This window comes from Choloepus didactylus, chromosome 9 (genome assembly GCF_015220235.1).
Source record: "Choloepus didactylus isolate mChoDid1 chromosome 9, mChoDid1.pri, whole genome shotgun sequence".
In the NCBI taxonomy this organism is placed as follows: Eukaryota; Metazoa; Chordata; class Mammalia; order Pilosa; family Megalonychidae; genus Choloepus; species Choloepus didactylus.
The window spans coordinates 125576423-125600432 of NC_051315.1; the positions used below are offsets into that span (position 1 = coordinate 125576423).

The 24010-nt window shown below is 41.0% G+C and overlaps 1 non-coding gene and 1 pseudogene across 1 annotated transcript; one reads left to right on the forward strand and one right to left on the reverse strand.

Moving 5' to 3' along the window:
* Positions 1-456: 456 nt before the first annotated feature.
* Positions 457-22405, reverse strand: LOC119543860 (annotated as a pseudogene).
* Positions 12377-12539, forward strand: LOC119545054. Its single transcript, XR_005219031.1, has one exon. It is a non-coding gene; the product is annotated as a U1 spliceosomal RNA (small nuclear RNA).
* Positions 22406-24010: the final 1605 nt, after the last annotated feature.

Genomic DNA, 24010 nt, shown 5'->3' on the forward strand with positions numbered 1-24010 from the left:
AGGTGGCTCAAGAGCACCATCTGCTGGGAAGTCAGGGAAAGTGCACTCCAGCTAGCTGTGGGCAAATATATATACATATATATATATATATATATGTTCAAAAAACCTGCATTTCCCAAAATAACCTTATCAAGATAAGCAAATGTCCTGAAGCCAACGAAAATCACAAAGCACATGATGATGAAAGACAATATGGACAAGCCAAAAGACCTAATTAAAAAGCCAGAGGAGACAGAGGACTTGGAGCAATTAATCAAAGAAGTACACACAAATCCCAAAAACAACTTCAATAGGTTAGATAAAGACATAAAGGACATCAAGAAGACTCTAGAAGAGCATAAAGAAGAATTTGAAAGAGTAAAGTTAAAAAAGAGTAGATCTTATGGAAATTAGGAAATTAAAGATACTGTTTTGTTTTGTTTTTTTTTCACTTTTTTTTTTTTTTTTCCATTTAAGAAGCACTTTATTAGGAATGGGAAGGCCATTGAGATCTGCCAGAATGCTTTCAACCAAATTTTCCATCATTTGTCATTTGGCTTGATGAGCAGCATTTCCAATGTGAGGTGTCAAAATGATGTTCTTCAACTTCAACAAAGAATGATCTCCTGGCAGGGGTTCTGGGTATGTTACATCCAGTTCTGCAGCTTTAATGGTCCCGGCCTGAAGTGCCTTGCCCAGGGCATCTTGATCAACTAATGTACCTCTGCCGATATTGATGAGAATGGCAGTGGGTTTTATCAGCTTCAACTCCTTCTCAATGAGCTTCTGAGTCTGGAAAGCCAGAGTCACTGAAGCATCATGCAGTTAGATTGCCACAGCAGGTCATCCAGCTTCTCAGAGTAAGTGGCCCCAAACAGCAGTTTGCTCCTCCAGTTTCCTGTGGTTCCTTTTGTGATACAGAATCTACTTTCCAAATGCTTTGGCCTTCTGAACAATCTTGTAGCCAATGGTGCCCATGCCAGTGATTCCAAGCTTGGCCCCTGTCACTTCTTCACCCATCCAATTTATGGGGAAATCCTCTGTATCTGGTGAAATAGCCAACTGATAACCTTCCACTACTCTCCAGGCCAAAGCCTGCAATAAGGCCATTCCAAAATCTGCCATGGGGCCTGAAACAGGATGTGGTGTGTTGGCCACTTCCATGCCAAAGCTGGCAATAAGCCTCAAGTTGAGGTGGTCTAAGGTGATTCCTCCATTGGCAAAAATCCTCAAGGAGGGTAGGCTCTGCAGAAGCTCCAGGTCAATAACTGGTTTTCCTCCCCAGATATATACAGCTTGTATCTTTTGACTAAATTGCCTTTTGTTTTCCAAAAAACTCTTGCCTGGTAAGATACTGTTGATCAAGTTAAAACTATACTAAAGACACAAAACAGCAGATTTGAAGAGGCATAAGAAGTAATAAGTGAACTAGAGGATAGGAAAATTGAATGCAAACAACAAAAGAACAAATGGTGAAAAAAATTGAAAAATTTGAAATGGATCTCAGGGAAATGATGGACGATATGAAGTGCACAAATAAAAGAATCACTGGGGTCCCAGAAGGAGAGGAGTAAAGGGCTAGGAAGAGTATTTGAAGACATAGTTGGGGAAAATTTCCCAATTCTTCTAAATGACATAAATTTGCAAATCAAAGATGCCCAACAAACTCCAAATAGAATAAATCCAAATAGACCCACTCTGTGACATATACTAATCAGGTTGTCAAATGCTGAAGAGAAGGAGAAAGTCCTAAAAGCAGCAAGAGAGAAGAGATTTGCCACACACAAGGGAAACCACTTAAAACTAAGTACTGACTATTCGGTGGGCACTATGGAGGTGAGAAGGCAGTGATATGACATATTTAAGATTCTGAAAGAGAAAAATTACCAGCCAAGAATTCTTGATCCAGAAGCTCGCCTTCAAAATTGAGGGAGAGTGTTCCAGTTTGCTAATGCTGCCATTTCACAAAGCACCAGAAATGGATTGGCTTTTATAAAGGGGGTTTATTTGGTTACAAAGTTACAGTCTTAAGGCCACAAAGTATCCAAGGTAAGGCATCAACAGTAGGGTACCTTCACTGAAGGATGACTATTGGCATCCGGAAAACCTCTGTTAGCTGGGAAGGCACGTGGCTGGTGTCCACTTGTTCCCAGGTTGTGTTTTAAAATGATATTCTCCAAAATGTTGCTCTTGGGGTGTTTTTTCCTCTTAGCTGCAGCTCCTCTTCAAAATGTCACTCTCAGTTCCTCTGAGGTCCCTGTTGGTGAGCTCTTTTTATAGGACTCCAGTGAACTAATAAAGAACCATCCTGAATGAGCAGGGCCACATTTCCATGGAAACATTCAATCAAGAGGTCACATCCTAACCACAGGTGTCACTCACATCTCCATGGAAACAATCAGAAGGTTCCAACCTAATCAACAGTAATATGTCTGCCCCCACAAGGTTGCATTAAAGAATATGACTTTTTCTGGGGGGCATAATATATACAAACCAGCACAGATAGTTTAAAATTTTCACAAACAAATGCTGAGAGAATTTGTTAACAAGAGACCTGCCCTGCAAGAAATACTAGAGTGAAACTCAGAGCCAGAACTCGGCAGATATGAATGTCAGTATTAGCACCTATAGCAACTGTTAAAGAAGCTGAAAAAGAGTCCAGACTTCAATTAGAGATATAAATGAAGCAGATCTGGTTAGGGTTAGGGCAAATTGGATCAAAGGGTAAAGGACAATATTGACCATGTTTTAAAATTCCAACTTCCATGTGAAACCAAGGGAAAAGATGTTTAGTTGGTGCAGGATCTATATTTCCTAAACAATTTAACTTTACAGTTTGTTTAAATAACATAATTACATGGAACTTTGAATAGCATGTGAGACCTGATAGGTTTGTATAGGTTAGTGTGAAATAGTGACACATCCCAAAGTAATTTGGGCACAGAATAAAAATATATATGTAGAGTCCCCCTGAAGAGATGGGGGAAGATGTAGAGGTGTTGGGCTTTTTCACCTGGATTGTTGCTGATGTTCTTACAAACATTGAGGACTGGCGGTTTGGAGTGCCGAGACCTCTATCTTGGGTCTTGCCCTTAAGAAGCTTATTACTGCAAAGGAGAGGCTAAACTTGCTTGTGGTTGTGCCTGAGAATCTCCCCCTGAGTGCCTCTTTGTTGCTCAAATGTGCCCCTTTCTCTCTAACTAACCCAACTTGGCAGGTGAACCTACTGCCCTCTCCCCTACATGGGATCTGAGTCCCAGGGGTGTAAGTCTCCTGGCAATGCAGGATATGACTTCTGAGGATGAATCTGGACCCGACATCATGGGATTGAGAACATCTTGACCAAAAGGGGAATGTAAAATGAAACAAAGTTTCAATGGCTGAGAGATTCCAAATGGAGTTGAGAGGTCACTCTGGTAAGCATTCTTACACACTATTTAGATAACCCTTTTTAGGTTTTAATGCATTGGAATAGCTAGAAGTAAATACCTGAAACTATTAAACTGCAACTCAGTAGCCTTGACTCCTGAAGACGATTATATGACAATGTAGCTTACAAGGGGTGACAGTGTGATTGTGAAAGCCTTGTGGATCACACTCCCTTTAACCACTGTATGGATGAATAGAAAAATGGGAACAAAAACTGGGTGAAAAATAGGGTGGGAGGGGGGATGATTTGGGTGTTCTTTTTTACTTTTATTTTTTATTCTTGCTTTTTCTGGTACAAGGAAAATGTTCAAAAAATAGATTGGGGTGATGAATGCACAACTATATGATGGTACTGTGAACAGTTGATTGTACACCATGGATGATTGTATGATATGTGAATAAATCTCAATAAAGCTGAATTAAAAAAAAAAAGAAATACTAAAGAGAGTTCTTCTGTCCGAGAAAAAAGAAAGGAGAGAGAGGTCTGGAGAAGGGCACAGAATGGAAGAGTATTAGTAAGGGTAACTTAAAGGATAAAAAAGAGAGTTGGGGGTGGGGGAGTAGCTCTGACAAATAAAAACCAAAGGGTGAGATGGTTGGTTCAAGAACTGCCTTCACAGTAATAACTTTGAATGTGAATGGATTAAACTGCCCAATTAAAAGATACAGATTGGCAAAATCGATTCAAAAGTATGACTCAATGATATGCTATTTACAAGAGACTCATCTTTGATCCAGTGACACAAAGAGATTAAAAGTAAAAGGATGGGGAAAAATATCCCACACAAGTGGCAGCCAAAAGAAAGCAGGGACAGCAATACTAATATCAGACAAAATAGACTTTAAATGCAAAGATGCCATAAGAGACAAAGAAAGACACTTTATAGTAATAAAAGGGACAATTCACCAAGAAGAAATAACAATCACAAATGTTTATGTACCCAATCAAGGTGTTCCAAAGTACATGAGACAAACACTGGCAAAACTGAAGGGAGCAATAGACGTTTCTACAATCAGTGGGAGACTTCAGTACACCACTCTCTTCTACAGGTAGAACAACCAGAGGACTAATAAGGAAATTGAAAATGTAAATAAGGTGATAAATGAATTAAACTTAACAGACATATATAGATCGTTACATCTCAAATTACTATGATATGTATTCTTCTCTAGTACTCATGGAATGTTCTCCAGGATAGATCATATACTGGGGCACAAAACAAGCCTCAATAAGTTTAAAAAGATTGAAATTATTCAAAGCACATTCTCTGACCATAATGGAATGCAACTAGAAATCAATAACCACCAAAGAACCAGAAAATTCACAAATACGCAGTGGTTAAACAACAGACTCCTAAACAATCAGTGGGTCAAAGAAGAAATTGCAAGAGAAATCAGTAAATATCTAGAGATGAATGAAAATGAGAGCACAACATATTAAAACCTATGGGATGCAGTGGAGGCAGGGCTGAGGGGGGAATTTATAGCTCTAAACACATAGATTAAAAAGGAAGAAAGAGCTAAAACCAAAGACCTAACTGAACAACTGGAAAAGCTAGAGAAAGATCAGCAAGCTAATGTTAAAGCAAGTAGAAGAAAATAAATAACAAGGATTAAAGCATAAGTAAATGATATGGAGAACAAAAAATAATAGAAAAAATAAAACCAACAGTTGGTTATTTGAGAAGATCAACAAGATTGACAAACACTTAGCTGACAGAGACAAAAAGAGAGAAGACCCAAATAAACAGAATCAGAAATGAGAGGGGGACATTACTGTGGATCCTGAAGAAATTTAAAAAATCATAAAAGGATATGATGAATAACTATATGTCAACAAATTAAACAATTTAGAGGAAATGGATAATTTTCTGGAAACAGTTGAACAACCTAGACTGACCCAAGAAGAAGCAGGAGACTTCAATAAACCAGTCACTAAAAAAGAGATCCAATCAGTCACCAAAAAGCCTTCTACAAAAAAAACCCCATGTCCAGATGGCTTTACAGGGGAATTTTTACCAAACTTTCCAAAAAGAACTAACACCAGTTCTACTCAAACACTTTCAAAAAATTGATGAAAAAGGAACACTACCTAACTCATTTCACTTTATGAAGCTAACATCACTTTAATACCAAAACAAGATAAAGACACTACAAAAAAGGAAAACTATAGGCCAATCTCCCTAATGAATGTAGACACAAAAATCCTAAACAAAATACTTGCATATTGAATCCAAAGGCACATTAAAAGAACTATACACCACAACTAAGTGGGGTTCATCCTGGCATGCAAGAGAGGTTCAACATAAGAAAATCAATTAATGTAATTCAACTCATTAACAAATCGAAAGGGAAAAAATCAAATGATCATCTCACTATATGCTGAAAAATCATTTGACAAAATTCAACAATCCATTTTGACAAAAACACTTCAAAAGGTAGGAATTGAAGGAACCATCCTCAATATGACAAAGGGCATATATGAAAAACCCACAGCCAGCAGAGTACTCAATGGTGAGAAGCTGAAAGCCTTCCCCCTAAAATAGGGAATGAGACAAGGATGCCCACTGTCACCTCTATTATTCAACATTGTGCTTGTAGTTCTAGCCAGAGCAATTTTCCAAGACAACAATATAAAAGGCATACAAACTGGAAAGGAAGAAGTAAAACTGTCATTATTTGCAGATGATAGGATCTTATATTTGGAAAATCCTGAGAAATCAATGACCAAGCTACTTGAGCTAATAGATTCAGCAAAGTGGTGGTATATAAGATTTTGGGCAAAAGTCAGCAATGTTCCTATATACTAGAAATGACCTAATTGAAGAGATACTCAAGAAAAAAAAATTCCTTTCACAATAGCAACTAAAAAATTCACGTACCTAGGAATAAACTTAACCAAGGACATAAAAGACATATACACAGAAAATTACAAAACTTTACTAAAATTAATCAAATAGGATGTAAATAGGTGGAAAGATATTCAGTGTTCATGGATAGGAAGGCCAAACATTGTTAAGATGTCAATTCTACACAAACTGATCTACAGATTCAATGCAATTCCAATCAAAATTCCAACAACCTAATTTGCAGACTTGGAAAAGCTAGCTATCAAATTTATTTGGAAGGGAAAGTGGCCTTGAATTGCCAAAAACATTCTACAAAAGAAGAACAAAGTGGGAAGACTTATACTTCCTGACTTTAAAGCCTATTATAAAGCCACAGTAGTCAAAAACAGCATGGTACTGGCACAAAGACAGAGGACCAATAAAGAAATTGCAAACCTAAATAATGTGACAAATGAATTAGACTAAACAGACATATGTAGATCATGACATCCCATATTACTATGATATGTATTCTTCTCTAGTGCTCATTGTATGTTCTCTAGGATAGATCATATGCTGGGGCACAAAACAAGCTTTGGGGTGTTTTGGGTTATGATAATTGTTTAAAATTCAGAGTGATGATGATTGTACAACTAAGTGAAAATAATGTGAGACATGGTTTATCTTGGACAGAATATATGTTATGTGAAATTAGGAACCCCTTAAATAATTAGTCATGTCCTCGATCTTGATGGTTGCTCTAATGAAATTTATGGCTGTAAACAGGAGGTTAAATGTACCTCCCCTCCATTTCTCTTTCCATTCCCCTTGTGAAAGCAAAGATATTTTGGAAAACTCACAAATAGATAGCTCCAGTTCTCAAAACAAAAACAACAAAACAAAATAAAAAGAAAAGTACCCCTATTGTTCCCAAAGAAGTAGGAGAACTAGATTTCCAGAGTTATAACAAACTAATACCCAGAATGTCCAGTTCTCAACAAAAAATTACAAAATATGTAGAGAAGCAGCAAAGTATGGCCCACCCACAAGAAAAAAAGAATTTGCCAGAATCCATCCCTGAGGAAGCTCATACATTGGAACTATTACTCAAAGACTTTAAATCAACTGTCTCAAATATATAAAGGAATCCATATAAAAAGAACTAACAGAAATTAGGAAAATGTTATCTGAACAAAATAAAGAGATGGAAATTATAAAAGGGAACCAAAAAGATATTTTGGACTTGCAAAGTACAGTAATTGAAATGAAAACACCATTGGATGGATTCAACAGCAGATTTGAATAGGCAGAAGAAAGAATCAGCAAACTTGAAGACAAGACAACTGATATTATCCAGAATGAGGAACAGAAAGAATAATAATAACAAAGAAAAATGAACAGAACCTGAGGAACCTGTAAGAAACCATCCAGTATACTAAAATTTGCATCATTGGAGTCCCAGAGAAAGAAAGAGTGGCAGAAAATGTATTTGAAGAAATAATCGCCGAAAACTTTCCAAATCTGAAGAAAGTCTTGAATGTACACATTCAGGAAGTACAACAAACTCCAAGCAGAATAGACTCTTAAGAGATCTACACCAGGACACATTTTAACAAAGTTATCAAAATCCAAAGACAAAGAGAGGATTTTGACAGCAGCAAGAGACAGGCAACTTGTCACATACAAGGGATCCTCAATAAGATTAACAACAGATTTTCTCATCAGAAACCATGGAGGCCAGGAAAAAGTGGGATAGCATATTTAAAGTTCTTAAAGAAAAAAACTGACAACCAAGAATTCTATATCCAGAAAAATTATTTTTCAAAAATGAAGATGAAATTAAGACATTTACAGATAAAAGATGAAAGAGTTCATTTCCAGAAGACCTGTCCTATAAGAAATACTAAAGAGAGTCCTTCAGGCTGAAATAAAAGTCCACTAAGAAGACCTGTCCTACAAGAAATACTAAAGAGAGTCCTTCAGGCTGAAATAAAAAGTCCACTAGACAGAAACTGGAAACCATGAGAGAAATGAAGAACATGGGTAAAGGTAACTGCAGAGGAAAATATGAAATCCTATATTATTATGCTTTTGGTTTGTAGTTGTTTTCCCCCATATATGATTTAACAGGCAAATGTGTAAAGTAACATTTTAAATCTGTGTTAATGGGCAGACAATATATAAAGATGTAATCTGAGCCAATAACAATATAAAGGGGGAGGGAAGAAAATATATAGGAGTAGACAGTCTGTATACTACTGAAACTTGGTTAGTACTAGTTTAACTAGATTGTTATTAGTTTAAGATGTTTGTTGTAATTACAATGGTAACTACCAAAGAAATAACTAAAAAATATAGAGAAAAGGAAAGAAGGGAATGAAAATGGTACACTACCGAAAAGCAACTAAACATAAAAAAGGCAGTAATGGAATAATTGAGAAAAAACACACAAGACATACAGAAAACAAATAGTTAAATGGCAAAAGTAAATCCTTCATTCTCATTTATTACCTTAAATGTCAATGGATTAAAAGACAGATATTGGCAGATAGGATGAAAAAGCATGATCCATCTATATGCTGTCTACAAAACACTCACTTTAGGTACAAAGACACAAAGAGATTGGAGGTAAAAGGGTGAAGAAAGATATTCTAAGCAAATGGTAATCAAAAGAGAGCTGGAGTGCCTATATTATTGTTAGACAAAATAGAAATTAAGCCAAAAAAAGAAAGATTACAAGAGACAAAGAAGGATATTATATATTGGTAAAAGGCTCAATCAACAAGAAGACATAATGATTATAAACATATATGCTCCTCACATCACAACCCCTAAATATATGGAGCAACAATTGACAGAATGGAAGGGAGAAATAGAGAGTTCTGAAATAATGGTTGGAGACTTAATAACAACTTTCAACAATTGGTAGAATATCTAAACAGAAGATCAAGATGGAAATAAAGGGCTTGAACAACAGTACTCACCAATTAGACCTAATAGCCTATTTGGAACACTACATCCAGCAGCAGCAGAGAACATGTTCTTCTCCAGTGTACATGGGACATTTTCCAGGATAAACTGTACGTTAGGCCACAAATCAAATCTTAATGTATTTTTAAAATATTGAAATCATAACAAAGTGTCTTCTTGGACCACAATGGAATAGAGCTAGGGATCAATAACAGAAGAAAAACTGGAAAATTTACAAATATGTGGAAATTAAACAACACACTATTAACCAATGGTCCAAAGAAGAAATCACAAAGGAAATTAGGAAATATCTTGAGACAAATGAAAAGTGATGGGATACAGTGAAGACAGTGCTCAGAGGGAAGTTAGCTCTAAATGCCTACATTATAAAAGAAGAAAGATCACAAATAAATAACCTAATTTCACACTAAAAGAAACTGGAACTAGAAGAACAAACTCAATGCAATGTTAGTAGAAGGAAGGTGTTCTGGTTTGCTAATGCTATCAGAATGCAAAACACCAGAGATGGATTGGCTTTTATAAAAGGGGGTTTATTTGGTTACACAGTTACAGTCTTAAGGCCATAAAGTGTCCAAGGTAACACATCAGCAATCAGGTACCTTCACTGGAGGATGGCCAGTGCTGTCCGGAAAACCTGTTAGCTGGGAAGGCATGTGGCTGGCATCTACTCCAAAGTTCTGGTTTCAAAATGGCTTTCTCCCAGAATGTTCCTCTCTAGGCTGCAATTCCTCAAAAATGTCACTCTTAGTTGCACTTGGGATATTTGTCCTCTCAGCTTCTTGAGACAGCTGTCTTCAAACTGTCTCTCATCTGTAGCTCCTGTGCTTTCTTCAAAGTGTCCCTCTTGGCTGTAGCTCTTCTTCAAAGCATCACTCACAGCTGCACTGAGTTCCTTCTGTTTGTCAGCCCATTTATTTGGCTCCACTGATCAAGGCCCACCCTGAATGGGTGGGGCCACACCTCCATGGAAATTATCTCATCAGAGTTATCACCCACAGTTGGGTGGGGCACATTCCATGGAAACACTCAAAGAATTACAATCTAATCAACATGGATAGGTCCGCCCACACAAGATTACATCAAAGATAAGGGCGTTTAGGGGACATAATACATTCAAACTGGCACAGAAATAATAAAAATTAGGGCAGAGAAAATTAAATAAAGAATAAGAAAATAATAGACTCATTAAAACCAAAACATGGTTTTTGTAAAAGGCCAATAAAACTGACAAACCTTTAGCCAGACTGACAGACAGAGGTGGGGGGAGGGGATTGGGGAGGTGGGGCGAGAGAGAGAGAGAGAGAGAAGACACAAATAACTAAAATCAAGAATGAGGGTGGGGGCATTATGACCAATGTTATAGAAATAACAGTGATTATATGAGTGTACTATGAACAATTACATGCCACCAAATCAGGAAACCTAGATGAAATGGACAAATCCCTAGGAACATACAAATTACCTAATCTGATGCAAGAAGAAATAGGAAATGTCAACAGACCTATACGAAATAAAGAGACTGAATCAGTTATCAAAAACCTCCCAGCAACTAATTACAATATGTAAACTTACAGACATAAAATATGGAATATAGGCTACCAGGATATAGAATGAGGCTAAAGAATAGTGAGTCGTTGCTTAATTTGTGCAGAATGTTTAACTAGGTTGAACTTAAACATTTGGAAATGGACAGAGGTGATAGTAGCATTTTATTGTGAGAATAATTAACCATGCTGAATGGTGTGTGAATGTGATGGAAAGGGGAACTTTAGAGTCACGTATGTCACCAGAAGAAAAGTTGGATGTTAAACATGGGAATGTATAATGTGGTGGACAATGTCATGATTAGCTGTACAAATATAAAAAATTTCTTTCATGAACTAGAACAAATAAATGACACTATTTTAATGAGTTAGTAATAGAGGGGTATATGGGAAAAAATGTACCTATTGCAAATTGTGGACTGTAGTTAATAGTAATATTTTAATACTTTTTCATCAACGATAATGAATATACTACATCAATACTATGGGTCAATAATGTGGAGGTGTGCTGGTTTGGATATATTATGTCTCCCAAAAAGAGCCATGATCTTTTAACCCAATCTTAGGGTGGAACTTTTGATTGAGTGTTTCCATGGAGTCGTGACTCACCCAACTGTGGGTGATAACTCTGATTGAATTATTTCCATGGGTGTGTGGACCTCGCCCATTTAGGGTTGGTCTAAATTAAATCACTATAAGAGAACTGACAGACAGAAGGAGCTCAGAGCAGCTGAGAGAGACTTCTGGAGAGATGCTTTGGAGCTGACACAGACCCACATGCTTGCTGGTGCTAAGAGATGCTTGGAGAAGCAGACAGAAGGACGTTTGGAGATGTTAAGCTAAGTGGTAAAGCCCAGAGTTTGCCCTGGAGAAGCTAAGTGAGAACTCACAGATGCTTAAAGAGAAAACCACTGGAATCAGAAGCTGAAAGCAATGCTTCCCAGGAGCAAAGGACCAGCAGATGCCAGCCACATGTGTTCCCAGATGACAGAGGTGTTCTGGACACCACTGGCCATTCCTCAACGAAGGTATCCTCTGGTTGATGCCTTATTTTGGACACTTTTATTGCCTTAGGACTGCAAACTTATAACCAAATAAACCCCCTTTTTAAAAGCCAATACATTTCTGGTATTTTGCATAACACCAGCATTAGCAAACCTGAACAGGGGGATAAGGAGTAAGGGAGAATTTGGGTTTTCTTTTTTATTTTTATTTCTTTTCTGGAGTAAAATATCTAAAATTGATCATGGGATTTTATGCACAACTGTGTGTTGATACTGTGAGCCAGTGATTGTATACTTCAGATGGTTTGTATGATGTGTGAATATATCTCAATAAAACTGCATTAAAAAAAAGACAAGCCACCCAGCAAATAAAAAGTCCAGGACTGGATGGTTTCACTGCTGAATTCTGTCAAACATTTAAAGAAGCTTTAACACCAATCTTTTCTTCCAAAAAGCAGAGGAAGGATTACTTCTTAACCCATTCTATGAGGCTGGCATTACCCTGATACCAAAGCAAGATAAAGACAGAACAAGAAAAGGAAATTACAGATGAATGTCCCTTATGAATATAGATGCAAAAATCCTCCAAAAAATACTGGCAATACTCACCCGGCAGGGGAGATACCATATCATGAAGGTGGTTTTCCCAGGGCGAGGCTGATCCATTGCACTCTGGGACCTGCAGACCCCTGCGATTTCCCCACCTGCGGGAAACTCGACTGCATAATTTGTGTTGGTGGGGGTTGCATGCACGTTTTCCCCTGGAAAAAAAAAAAAGATAAAAAAATTCCTGGCAAACCAAATCCAACAGTATATCAAAAGGATTATACACCATGTCCAAGTGGGATTTATTCCAGAAATGCAAGTATGGTGCAACATAAAATCAATCAACGAAATATATCACATTAATAGAATGCAGGAAAAAACTGCATGATTATCTCAAACGACGCAGAAAAGGCATTTGACAAAATTCAACATCCTTTCATGATATAAAAAAACACTCAGAAAACTTGGGATTAAAGGGAATTTTCTCAACATGATAAAGGGCATTTATGAAAAACCCACAGCAAATTTCATACACAATGGTGAAAGACTGAAAGCTTTCCCCCTAAGATCAGGAACAAGACAAAGATGCCCACTGTCACCATTGTTATTCAGCATTGTACTGGAAGTTCTGGCCAGAGAAGTCAGTCAAGAGAAAGAATTAGGCATCCAAATTGGAAAGGAAGTAGTAAAATTATCCCTATTCATAGATAACATGATCCTATATATAAAAAATCCCAAAGAATCCACAAGAGGGCTACTAGAAGTAATAAATAATTCAGCAAAGTTGCAGAATACAAGATAAACACCTAGAAGTCAGTAGGGTTTCTAGACACCATTAATGAACACTCTGTAAAGGAAATTAAGAAAACAATTCCATTTACAATTAGCACCTATAAGAATAAAATACATAGAGATAAAATTAACCAAGGGGGTTGTCTTAGTTTGCTAATGCTGCAGAATGCAAAACACCAGAGATGGATAGGCTTTTATAAAATGGGGGTTTATTTCACTACACAGTTACAGTCTTAAGTCCACAAAGCGTCCAAGGTAACACCTCAGCAGTTACAGTCTTAAGGCCACAAAGTGTCCAAGGTAACACCTCAGCAATCGGGTACCTTCACCGGAGGATGGCCAATGGCATCTGGAAGACCTCTGTTAGCTGGGAAGGCAGCTGGCGTCTGCTCCAAAGCTCCGGCCTCAAAACGGCTTTCTCCCAGGACGTTCCTCTCTAGCAAGCTTGCTCCTCTTCAAAACATCACTCCCAGCTGCACTCCGTGAGTTCCCTCTCTTTGAGTCAGCTCATTTATATGGCTCCACTGATCAAGGCCCACCCTGAATGGGCGGGGCCATGCCTCCATGGGAACATCTCATCAAAATCATCACCCACAGCTGCGTGGGGCACATTCCAAGCAAATCCAACTAGCACCAAAACTTCTGCCCCACACAAGACCACAAAGATAATGGCATTTGGGGGACACAATACATTCAAACCGGCACAGGGGTGAACGGCTTGTACACAGAAAGCCACAAAACACTGCTGCAAGAAATTAAAGAATACGTAAACAAATGGAAAGACATCCTGTGTTCATGGGTTGGAAGACTTCGTATGAAGATATCCATACTGCCTAAAGCGATCTACACATTGAACACAATTCCGTCAAAACTGCAGCACCCTTTTTGCAGAAATGAAAAAGCTGTTCCTAAAGTTCACATGGAATTGTAAAGGGCCTGCCAAAACAATCTTAGAAAAGAAGAACAAAGTTGGAGGACTCACACTTCCTGATTTCCAAACTTAATTACAAAGTTACATTAATTAAAACAATGTGGTACTGGCATAAGGATAGACATATAGACCAATGGAGCAGAATTGAAAGTCCAGAGATAAATCCACACATCGATGGCCAGTTGATTTTTGACAGGGGTGCTAAGTTTATTTAAATGAGGAAAGTATAATCTCTTCAACAAATGTGCTGGGAAAACTGGAAATCCACATGCAAAAGAATGAGTGTGGACCCCTGCTTCTCACCATATACAAATATTAATTCATAACAGATCAATGACCTAAATATAAGAACTAAAACTATAAAACTCCTAGAAGGAAACATAGGGAAATACCATCAGGGTCTTGTGGTAGGCAACAAATTTTTAAATTTTAGAGCAAAAGCACAAGCAACAAAAGAAAAAATAGGTGAAGTGGACTTATCTAAATTAAAAACTTTTGTACATCAAAAGAAATTATCTAGAATGTGAAAAGACAACCTACAGAGTGGGAGAAAATATTTGGAAACCACATATCTGATCACAGTTTAATATCCAGAATATATAAAGAACTCCTACAACTCAACAACAAAATGACAAACAACCCAATTTAAAAATGGGCCAAGGCTCTCTCTCTCTAACTAAGCCAACTTGAAAGGTGAAATCACCCCCCCCCCCTACATGGGATCAGACACCCAGGGGAGTGAATCTCCCTGGCAATGTGGAATATGACTCCCGGGGAGGAATGTAGACCTGGCATTGTGGGATGGATAACATCTTCTTGACCAAAAGGGGGAAATGAAAGGAAATGAAATAAGCTTCAGTGGCAGAGAGATTCCAAAAGGAGCCGAGAGGTCACTCTGGTGGGCACTCTTACGCACACTTCAGATAACCCTTTTTAGGTTCTAAAGAATTGGGGTAGCTGGTGGTGGATACCTGAAACTATCAAACTACAACCCAGAACCCATGAATTTCGAAGATAGTTGTATAAAAATGTAGCTTATGAGGGGTGACAATGGGATTGGGAAAACCATAAGGACCACACTCCCCTTTGTCTAGTTTATGGATGGATGAGTAGAAAAATGGGGGAAACAAACAAACAGACAAAGGCACCCAGTGTTATTTTTTACTTTAATTGCTCTTTTTCACTTTAATTATTATTCTTGTTATTTTTGTGTGTGTGGTAATGAAGGTGTCAGGGATTGATTTAGGTGATGAATGTACAACTATGTAACGGTACTGTGAATAATCAAATGTATGATTTGTTTTGTATGACTGCATGGTATGTGAATATATCTCAATAAAATGAACATAAAAAAAATGGGCCAAGGATTTGAATAGACATTTCTCCAAAAAAGATATTCATATGGCCAATAAGTATATGAAAAGATGTTCAACATCATTAGCCATTAAAGAAATGCAAATCAAAACCACAATGGGATACCACCTCGCACCCACTAGGATGGCTATTATTATTAAAACCTGAAAATAACAAGAATTAATGAGGATATAGAAATAGGAACCCCTAACATTGTTAGTGGCAATGTAAAATGGTGCAGCCAGTGTGGAAGTTTGGCCATTCCCCAGAAAGTTAAACACAGACTTACCATATGACCCAGCAATTCCACTCCTAGATATATAACCCAAAGAATTGAAAGCAGGAACTTGGAGAGACATTTGTACACCAATGTTCATTGCAGCATTATTCAGATAGACAAAAGGTAGAAGCAACCCAAGTGTCCATCAACGGATGAATAGATAAACAAAATGTGTAATATCCTTAAACGGAATATTATTCAGCTGTAAAAAGAAGTGACGTGCTGGTACATGCTACATCGCGGATGAACCTTGAAGACATCATGTTGAGTGAAATGAGCCAGACACAAAAGGACAAATATTATATGATTTCTCATATGAAATACTTAGAATAGGTTAATTACTAGAAATAGAAAGCAGAATAGTGATTACTAGGGGTAGGCGGAGGAGGGAATGGGAAGTTATTGCTAAATGAGCATGAATTTTGGTTTGGGATGATGAAAATAGTCTGGAAATGGTGAAAATTACACTGTCTTGTCAATGTACTTAATTCAAAGAGTTTTCCATTAAAACTATTTTTATGTTATGTACATTCTACCACAATTAAAAATAAATTAATCATTTTAAAAAAAGGAACAGTTCAAAAAGTTGTGCATGGAGTGATGCTTGGTTTGAGTGCCTGGATCTTCCTCCAAGCAGGGCCTGGTTTCTGCTCTCCAGGTGGACAGCTGCTCCATCATTCCCGGCACGGGGCATTGGCCGGCAGGCCTGTCACTCAGGACTACTCCACCTGCTGCTCCACCCTCCAGGCTTCACCCGCCCCCAAGCTTGTCCTGAATCAGCACAAAGCCTGGTTTTCGCTGCCATTTCAGATCTGACTTTCTGGGCAACCTAGGCCTTACAATAAAGGAACCTGAGGCCACTCCTCACAGGGAATCATTTCAGTGAGCTCGGGTCAAAAAGGGGGTGCGTGTGAGGCAGGATGGGGTCCCCACCCCACCCTGACCTGTAGCAGAGCACACAGCAAGCCACGAGGAGAAGGAGTGGGACCCAAAGTGGCAGGTGGGTAAAGAGAGGGACCCCCCACAGAGGGGGTGGCTCCTGAAGAACTCGCAGAGAGGGTACAGTGGGGGGGGAGCCGCAGAGTGGAGGGATGGCCCACTGTGCCCACCAAGGAGACCCTCCCAAGGGCGAGAGCCCTTCTGAGCCCCCAGCCTTGGTGGGCTCTCCATGGCTTGCATGAGGCAGGCAGCAGAATCCAAAGAGAAGGGGTCATGTGGGTCCCTGATGGGCCACAGCCAGACCATCCCCAGCCGGGCCAAGGGTAGTTACAGGCCAACCTGATCATGGGGAAAGGCTGGGAAAGGGCAGCATGCCAGGACCAGGCTGAATCTCTGGGACAACCACTGGTATGACGGGAGTCCAAAACCAGCTAAGGCTGGCAAAAACTGCCACGGGCATTAGAAAGGCCCTTTTAATTGCTGATCAAAGCATAAAAGAGAACAAGGGGCAATTGATGTGAGATTAAAAGGAAGAACTAATTACCTTCTCCTTTGGAAAAACCGTTATTGGCATGGAAAGGGTGGCCCAGCAGCATGAGTGCACACGCGAGCCCTCTCCTGGTAGCTCTACGCTTGGCAAATAATGGACCCACCAGGACTATCCCAGCAGGAAAGAGGAGACTTGCAAAAGGCTGGAGGCAGGGCAGAGGGGACTTCACTAACTACAGACAGGGCTATTCTGCTCCAGTGGAATCTCAGGGAGAAGAAGGTGTCCACTTGTGCTGCCTGTGAAACAGCTGAGGCCCTGAAGCCCTTTAGCCTGGAGAAAGGACCAGTGACAGGAGAATGTTTTCAAAGATCTAAATGATTGATGGTGAAACATGGCCTTCTGCTTGGAACCAGGACCACTGGGTAGCAGTTATGGGAAGACGGGCTTGAGGTTTAAGAAAAGCTTTCTGATAATTTGAGCTGTCTAAAAATGGAGTGACTGGCTTGGGCACTGCAGATGAACAAGTAGAAGCCGGAAGGCCACCTGTTGAGACTTATACAGAGAAGATCCCAGCAGCCGACACAAGGGTAAACCAGATAGCTTTTAAGGCCCCATTTAGCCCTGGGATCTGAGAGTCTCAGAACTGAGGCTGGGGGTAGCTAAACCTGTACCCACCCCCGTTCTGGGGAGGCAGTGTTGTCACAGTCAGATGGGCAGTTGTCAGCTGGTGAACCAGGCCCTGGCACGGGCAGCAGCCCAGCAGCCTGCCAGTTTGGCCATGAAGTTGCTAAATGTCCAGGCTCTAAGCCCCTGGCCTCCTGGGCATGCTTGCAGTGGATTTATAAAAGGATGGTTTTGTGGTGAGCCCTCCCAGACTGCAGCTGCTGGGAAAGGGCAGGCAGGGCTGGTTTGAACCCATGATGGGCTAGACAGGAAATTCCTCAAGACACAGGTCAACATGAAGCACATAAGATCACAACCGCCCCTGCACCTGTCATGCCTGGCCGCCCTGCTGGAGCCCCTACCTTCCGCGGCCTGCTGTCCCCCAGCAGCTGGACGCCTCAGCCTCTCCCTTGGCATGCCTGCCTGCTCGAGCAGCCCCTTTCTCTCCAGAACACCCCAGCACCGTCATCTGATGCCTCTCTGCACGTGTTTTACTGCTGCCTCTTCTTCCCCAAATATGACTTTTTTGTTCTTTTCTAAATGAAGTTTTTATTTTCCTTATTTCAAAAGCAAGGTATGGTCATTACAGAAAGAAAAAAAAAAAAAAGGAAAACCTCTAAAAAATACATTATCTTTTTACCCAGTGTTGTGGGTTCATTTGCATGTCCTTCAAAAATATGTGTTCAAGTTCCTGTCCCCAGTACCTGTGAACGTGACCTTACTTGGAAATAGGGTCTTGCAGATGGAATAGTTAAATTAACACGAGCATAATGGATTATGGTGGGCCCTAAATCCAATAAGACTTGGTAAAGAAGAGGAGGATTTGGACACAAACCCGGAGGAAAGACGGCCCCGTGATCCAAGCGACGAAGGGACAAGCCCAGGAAGCCAGGGTCCCGGGCGCTGGCAGGGGCAGGGACGTGTCCTCCGTTTGTGCCTCCAGAGGAGCCTGGCCTGCCCTCGCCGGGACTGCTGACTTCCAGCCTCCAAAACTGGGAGAGAATAAATTCCTGTTGTTTTAAGCAACTTCGTTTGCGGTAATTCCTTATGACAGCCCCGGGAAACTAACACACCCAGAGGAAACCTTTCCAACTACCAAGGTCTATAGCCTTGAGCTAGAAACACATTCTGCCGAGATCTCCAGCAAGGGGTCATTCTGCAGGTTCTCTTTTTGTCATTGTTGTTGTTTTTAACTTTTTATTTTGAAATAATTACAGACTCACAGGAAGTTGCAAAAACAGTGAGGGCCAGTGTATCCTCCCCTAAGCTCCCCCAAATGGTAGTATTTAATATAACTGTAATGCAGTATCAAAACCTGGAAACTGACATTGATACAACTGTCTGTTACGTTTCTGTAATCTGCTTTGTTTATTTAACAATATACCGTGAACCTCTTTCTGTGACAATGGTTGAATTTGTGTAGTGTCTTTGTGTGCGTGGTCATGTAATAATTCCGTGTGAATAACTAGAATATCTTCAACCAGTCCCTGTGGGTGGATATTTATTTACAATTTTTTGCTGTTACACAGGGTGTTCATTTTAATAACAGTTAGCATTTAAGTGTGTTTACTCTTTGTGACCCGCATTTAATCTTCACAACTACCCCTTGAGGCAGGCACTGATTTATTCCTGCTTTACAGAGAAAGATCCTGGAGCCCAGAAAAGGTAAATATTTGCCCCAGGGTGTGTGTGCCAGGACTGTTTACCAGTTGTTTACCACAAGCCATTCTGCATTGAGAAGCACCCTCCACTGGCTTCCTTAGGACAGATCCCCACAAAGGGGGTTGCTGGGTAACAGCGGATACACTTTGTTGCAAACAGCAGGCCCACCAGCTTACACCAGCTGGAGCAGCTGCTGTCTACGCCCTGCCCTACCCCCTGAACATTGATTCTCCAGCAGGAAGCTGCTTCTGCAAGCACCAGGAGTCTCTGCTTTGGGGTTTTGTTTTTGTTTTTGTTTTTGCTTGTTTGTTTTTTTTTTCCCTGGCTGCAGGAGCACTCTTGGCCGACACACAGGCAAACTGGAAGTGCCCCTGGAAGCTGCCCTCATCTGATGGAGGGTGGAGAGTTGCAGAAATACTGAACTTCCGGCCCTTGACTGGGATAAATTGGAGGCAGGTTCTAGGCTGCATCCCAGAGGCCCCTAGTTCCCGCATGTGCATGCCAGTTGCCCACAGTGGAAATTGGCTTTATAACACACTCTTCGCTCCTCCGTCTCCCCTCCACACTCCTCCATAAGTATTTCCTGGAATCACTTCCCAAATAACCTACTTGCACTGAATCCTTATCTCAAAGCTTGCTTCTGGGAGAACACACACCAAGACACTGGCTTAAATGATAAAGGGGATTTATTGGCATATGCAAATGGCAGGTCCAGAGGTAACGGGGCTTCAGGGTTGCTGAGATTCAGTTCTCCACAGTACCATCAAGAGCCCAGTTCTTTTCTTCTTTCCATCTTTCTCCCTCAGAACAATTTCATCCTTAACACCAAGCCTCACAGTGGCAAAATGGCTGCAGCACTTCCAGATTTCACAGCTGTACTTCATTCCTTCTAGAAAGGAAGGGAGGGCAGGATTCTGGGAGTTTTCTTGGAAAAACAGGGAGTCTTCCTTCCCAGTAGCTCCAGACAACTGCTGCCCAGGAAATATCTGTTTTCTTGCATACTCCCTGTGCTAGTTTGACTCTGTTATGTTTTACCCCATAAAAGATTATATTCTTTAATCCACTCCTGTAGGGGCAGACCTATTGTGGGTGAGATCTTTTGATTAGGTTGTTTCCACGGAGATGTGACCCACATAATTGTGGGTGGGACCTTTTGATTAGCTTATTTTCATGGAGGTGGGACCCTGCCCATTCAAGATGGAGCTTAGTTAATTTACTGGAGTCCTTAAGAGAGCCCAGCACTGACACAGATCCAGACGCTTGGAGAAGCAGACAGGAAGATGTTTGGAGCTGCTAAGCTAAGAGCAGAAGTCCAGGGTTTGCCCTGGAGAAGCTAAGTGAGAACCCACAGGCACTTAAAGAGAAAGCCACCGGAATCAGAAGCTGAAAGCAACCAACCCGGGAACTAAGGACCAGCAGACACCAGCCACGTGCCTTTCCAGCTGACAGAGGTGTCCAGACACCATCGGCCTTCCTTCAGTGAAAATATCCTCTTGTTGGTGCCTTAGTTTGGACACTTTTATGGACCTAGAACTGTAAATTTGTAACCTAATAAATCCCCTTTATAAAAGCTAATCCATTTCTGGTATATGACATTCTGGCAGTATGAGCAAACTGAAACACTCCCCTACCCTGGATATTTTCTTACACCTTTGCCAATTTGATGTGTGAGAAATGTTTTAATTTGCACAGTGTATTGAGTTTGCCCTCACCTTACCTAATAACATCTTCATAGGTCCTACTTAAAATGGGTTCACACCCCAGGACCAAGGGTTAGAACTTGAACATGCCATTGTGGGGGCAGATTCAGTATCCCCGACAGTGTTTCCTAGAGAAGTTTAACACCTGGGAGGGGGCACAGAGGGGAAGGTGGACCCACAGAGGCTTCAGGGTCCGGCCAGCTGTGCCGCCTGCCAGCTATGAGAACTCAGACAAGCCCTAACCCCTCAGACCCTCAGGAGTCTGGGCAGGTAATGGCTCCCTGTAGGAGGCTCCCTTGGCATCGAGTGAGCTAGTGTCGGGAAGAGCCCAGCGTCATGCCCGCCACGTGGTGGGCTCAAGGAATGATCTCTGGGCCTCATAGCTGTTGGCCCTGCAGTGGGCAACCTCGGGCCTGGTCTCGGGGGGTCTCTGAGGGATGTAACGGGGTCGGCAGTGCCTTCTGATGTTCGCTCTCTGCTTTGCTGAATTTCATTGAGCCCCAGGCCAAGGGGGCGTGGGCAGGGCTTGGCCCCTGCCTGACCTCAAGTAGAGCAATTGCTCTACCAGCTATATATATAGGGGTTCCTTTTGAGAATTGGGGGTTCCAGTTGAGATTTTATTTGATTAAAAAAATACTCCAAAAATCCACTGGTCTCGCCCTGTCCCTTCTTCTTTCAAAAGGACGCTTTCCAGGGTCTGGGAAAGATGCCAGCCTTGTCCCTGAGTATCCTCCCCACCCCTCATCCCCTTTCTCCCCCAGGCCTCGGCTTTACCTCTGGTCTGCAGGGAGCTTGTCTGGAACTGTCAGAACAGCGGGAAAGCCGGGGAATGATGCAGGTCAGGGGGACAATTCTGTGAAAGGCCCCAGGAAAGGGGGTCCCTGCAGTCTGAACTCCGGCCCTGCTCCCACCACAGAGCCCTCCCGTCTGCAAGCCGCTGTGTGCAGAAATGTCCAGGAAGAGCCAAGAGGTTCCTCTGCCCACAGAGTTGGCAGGTGAGCAGACCACAGCGAGGCCCCCCAGAGAGCGAGTGAGAGTGGCCACCTCCAGGGGCAGCCGAGTTCTGTAGCCACAGCAGCTAGGCCGGGGGTACCCACGGTGTGACCTTAGCATCTTCCACACCGCTGCATGTGGACGTTCACAACAGGCCACCCTGGATGGGAGCCTGCAGAAGCGGGTTCTGGCCCACAAGCCGACTCGAAAGGGAGGGCTTCCGGCTCCATCCCACAGAGCAGGATGTGGAGTCTCCAAGAGGTCACCGGGGTGGCCGGCATCCTCCGCTGGAGGGTTCCAGAAAACCAGGTTTGCAACTCTGTCCCACACAGGCCTGGCCCAGTGCCGCAGAGACCCCCAGTTTCTCGAGGCTCTTCATTAGCCCGAGAGGAAGAAGTGGCCAGGTCTCGAGTAAAATAATTAAGGAAACAGCAACACTATTCACTGAGTCCATGGAAACACTGAGGAAACTTTATTTTTTAAAGGAAACCCAAAAAGTCAAAATATATGATCCACTGATTCACATATCCAAATAGAATCCTCCTGCTTCGCTCTGGAGCTCCCGCTCATCTCTGTCTGTTTTTCAACATAGGAGAAATTAATCAACTAACCACACAAGCATTTCTTTCACTTATAAATGATTCTTCAAATAGCAGACCCCCAAAACAGACTAACACACCTATTGAAATTTACATTTTTTTGCTGGGGATAGCATTTCAAAATCGCTGAAGAAGTATTATTCAGTAAAGGGACTGTAATGATTATTTTAATTAACTATTTATTTAATGACATTCATTTCTGTTGTCAATGGTAGTACATTATTGTGACTATAATAAGTAACACTGAATGTACAGTTGAAAGGGGTTAAAATGAGAAATGTTGAGTTGGACATATGTTATTACAATACAAGTTTTTTTTATTAAAAGGATAGAAAAAAATATATATATCGTGTGCTGGTTTGAATCTATTATATATCCCAGAAAAGCCACGTCCTTTTAATCCAATCTTGTAGGGCCAGACCTATTGTGGGTGGGACCTTTTGAGTAGGATGTTTCCATGGTTATGTGACCCCATCCATTCAAGGTGGGTCTTAATCCTTTACTGGAGCTCACGGAGAGAGAGAGGTTAGAAAGAAAATGCCCTGGGAGAAGCAAGAAGGACCCACAAGGGAAGCTAAGACAGAAGCTCAGAGACATTCTGGAGAAAGTAATGGAAATCAGAAGATAAACCTGGGAGAGGACCAACAGACTCTGGCCACAGGCTTTCCCATGTGACAGAGGAATCCCAGATGCCATTGGCCTTTCCTCAGAGAAGATATCTTCCTCTTGATGCCTTAATTTGAACATTTTCATGGTTTTAGAACTGTAAATTTGTGGACAGATAAACCCCAATTGAAAAAGCCAACCTATCTCTGGTATATTGCATTCTGGCATCTTTAGCAAACTGAAACACCATGTAAGCACTAATTCTAAAAAAGGTGGAGTGGTGACATTAATATCAAACAAAGTAGTTTTCAGAACAAGAACCTGAACTGGGTGTAAAGAGGAGCCTTCCATAATAATAAACATTAAGAAAACATGACAATTCTAAATGTCAGGGGTTAGCAAACTTGTTCTGTAAAGGACCAGATAGTAAACATTTCAGACTTTGCAAGTCATGTGGTTTCTGCCATTGCAGCACAAAAGGAACCACTGACAATAGAAATGAATGTCATTGTGTTCCAATAAATATTTATTTACAAAAATAGACATTGGGCTAGATTTGGCCTGTGGCCCATAGTTTGCCAATCCTTGACGAATGTATATGCACTTATTAGCGGAATTTCAAGATGCCTAAAGCAAAAATAGACAATAGAAATGAATGTAATTGTGTTCCCAATAAATATT